Consider the following 3,333-nt stretch of genomic DNA (forward strand, 5'->3'; position numbering starts at 1 on the left):
GAACAAAAGAGGTGCCAGTGTGCCATATGTCAGGGGAGGCATGCAGAGGGTCCAGAGCTCTTCCAAGAGATGGACCGAAACAGGGACACTGGGAAAGGACTACATCATGGACAGCAAGTGGGGCCACTGTTTTCTTTGGGGTTTCCAGTTTGAAAGGCAAAGACTCACCACTGCCACTGGGTCACCAGAAGGTAGGAGAGCAGGAGGGTCTGGAAAAGCAGACTGTGGGGGGTCAGTACTAGTTGGTCCTAGTACTTCCAGAACAAGGTGACATTGACAGTCCCCATACAGTCCTTCAGGATCCCTATTGTGGTCCCCCTTCAGGCAGTGCCATACCACCTTAATGGCCACCCGTAGTCACAGAACTGGAAGTAGTCTTTGGGGACTTTGCTGCTGCTGGTGACTGAAGAATGCTGTCCGTTGCCCAGTACTTGGGTGGTGGTATCTTTGATCTTGTAGGCACCTACACTTCATTATGGCTGGAAGAAAATGTGGCTGGAGCAGTTGGCATCTGGTACCCATGACTTTGCAGCTGCCGAAGAAACCATGCTTCTGGTAGAGCACAACGATCAGTTTCATGAAGAAGAAATCAGCATTGCCTGTGGTCTCCACCTAAGCTACCAGCTGCCAATTCTTTGTTGTCACATAGTTTTCTTTGAATACCCGCAGCATGATGCAGCAGTGAAAGCACTTGGCATCAAAGTGGAAGGTTGCATTCTTGGAGGACATGATGAGCTGCACACTTCTGGGGGCTGTGAGTGTCCAGCACTTGCCTGTGTGGGTGTGGAAGGCGCACTTTCCAACTGCAAGGTTACCTGGTCCATCTCTTCATTCCAGTTGGTGGACAGGTGTACTCTGGCACATGGGTGTGTTCCTCTTGATGTCTACCTACAGCACCACCTGAATGCAGCTTTGTTCCAGGGCAAAGGGCTTGTCCTTGCCTACCTTGGTGCCTTCCTAGCCATGAGCATGCCACAGGGCCTACAGAGTGTGACCTTTGCTGTGGCAAAAGGCCATTCTGAAGGAGTGAGATTCCAGTGTCTAGCCAGTGGCAGACTATGGGTGCCACTAGCACTGGTCCTGGTGCAGTAAGTGGTGGTCGATGGTCTGTATGCTGTAGGACTGGTCCTCCAAGGAGAGTGTGAAGATCAAGTATATACCAGGTCACAAGGTAGTCAAAGACACAGAGCAGTCAAGGGCTCTATAGTACCGGCGGGTCATGCTATATATGTTGACCTGTTGGCAATGTATATGTTTCATTTCTTGGAGGACAGACACGGTAGATGCAAAGTGCTCCAGGCAATCCTGGGACCGTGAGACTTGGTTGACTAGTGACCATTGTGCACCAAGATCAGGAAGCAACAGTTGGCACCAGAGACCTCATAATCACAGGTCACTTTGAGGTACTTGTTGGCCATCAGGTACTTGCTCAGGTGGCTGGGATGATAGACACTGGGGTAGGTGGTTCAGTGTCCAGATAAGTTTCTTCAGACTGTAGAGCAATGTATTCACCTGAACCCCAACTCCTAGGCTATCAGGCACTTCTCAGAGCTGATGAAGCAGAACTGGATCTGCATTGCCTTGGCTGTGCTGCTGGTACTCATAGCTGTTGACCTTTGAAGCCCCAGGAAGTAGATGGAGGTTCTGGGTTGCTGTGGCAGAACCCGAACTCCTTTGTTCAACAAGACCTGTGTGAACCCTCCTTATTTTTAACTTTCTAATGAGGGTATGGTAAACTGAGAGCCCCTTTTTTTTAATATAAGTCATGGACCACTCTGAGGGGCGAATATATATTTAAAATATGTGTAAGCAGAGGGATAAGGATGAACAGAAGAATGAAGGAAACATTGAAAGGGGAGGGAACATGGAAAGGAACCAGGAAGGACCAAGCTACGGAGTAAGATAACCTGGGCACTGTGGGAGACATCTTCACTTGAGTATATTGAGTTGTGAGTACTAGGAAAATTGAACTCTGTAGTACTAATACTTTTTCTCTTTACTAGAAAATAAAGGAGATGCTTTTGTGGGAAGCAGATAAACTTTAGAAGTAATACTAACACAGCATCGAATTCTTTCCATGCACTCAACCTGGTAATGGGAATATCACATATATGATTTCCAGTTATTGAGAATCCAGTAGATAGAGGCCTCAGGACTTTCTCCCTACGTTACAGATGAGAAACAAACAAAATAGAAACTACACACTTCCACCTACCTAGAATGCCACTTACTTTCTAATTCTTCCTATTGACCATTTTGCAGATAATCCAGAAATACACAAATACTTCTGCTGGCTTTGGATTGACTTAAATAGACTTTACCCCATGTATTGTTTTCCTGCACAGAGCTGCCAGATGCTTACACCTGGATATTCATCCTTTCAGTGCTGCATCACTGCACTGGTTTGGTAGTGCCTGAGCTACCTATAGTCCCCAAGGATTTTAAGTTGTGGTCAACAGTCATTACCATGTACCCAGAGCACCATTTTCATAACGTTATCTTAAAGTAGTAGAGAAGTGCTGCTGGACCAAGTAGATCAACTTCCAATATTAATAACAACTTTGCTAAAGAAAATAGCACAATCCAACGAACAGGGTATTTGTTAGTGTGTGTTTCTATTTCATGTGCCAGAACTTCTTGTCAAGTGTTGGGGACCCCTGTTGTGTAAAGTAGCAGTCTCTCCATGTCCGGATAGCCCTTGGGCTCGGCTTCATATGCAGAGACTCCTTTTATCAGCAGGGTGACTTCCCAGCATCTTCCTGACTCATCTTTTGAAGTAGCCGCAACAGAAACATGGCCTCCGGCTCTGAAACTGCCAGGTTTTCCTGTGTGATTTTCAGGCAGTCTGACAGCCTTGCAGGACCCCACCTCTACATGTAAATAGGGGATCCCACAAAGTACCCTACCACTAAGGCTTTTGCCACTTCCCCCACAGTATAAATATCCTGGTTTCCCCCTAATTAATCGAAGCTGGATCACTAAGGCCTGGAGCCGAGTTGAGTCACTGAATAAAGGAGCTGTGCTGAGCTGAGTTCTGTGTCTTACTGCCTACGATCCGACCTTCCCGGAGAGGGCTATCTCTTCGTAAACCATGACTCACGGATACCCAGCTTTCGCCGTTTCTCACACCTCCCCTCGTGACCTGGTGGCCAATGGGTCCCGAACTTAGAGAGAGAGTGCACGGTGGATTGGGATGGAACCCGACCAGGCCAGCCCCGGTAGCAGAGAGCCTCAACAATGCAGAGAAGCATGGACCTGCCAGCGGCGGGGAGCCAGGGACCCAAACAGCAGACGCAGCCCACGGGACCCGCCACACTCCAGTGATGTGTATGA

The 3,333-nt window shown here is 48.0% G+C and overlaps 1 pseudogene; it reads right to left on the reverse strand.

Moving 5' to 3' along the window:
* Positions 1 to 320: 320 nt before the first annotated feature.
* LOC115068167 lies at positions 321 to 3,093 on the reverse strand (annotated as a pseudogene).
* Between the last annotated feature and the right edge of the window lie 240 nt (positions 3,094 to 3,333).

Source organism: Nannospalax galili, unplaced genomic scaffold, assembly GCF_000622305.1.
Source record: "Nannospalax galili isolate Female #2095 unplaced genomic scaffold, S.galili_v1.0 scaffold748, whole genome shotgun sequence".
In the NCBI taxonomy this organism is placed as follows: domain Eukaryota; kingdom Metazoa; phylum Chordata; class Mammalia; order Rodentia; family Spalacidae; genus Nannospalax; species Nannospalax galili.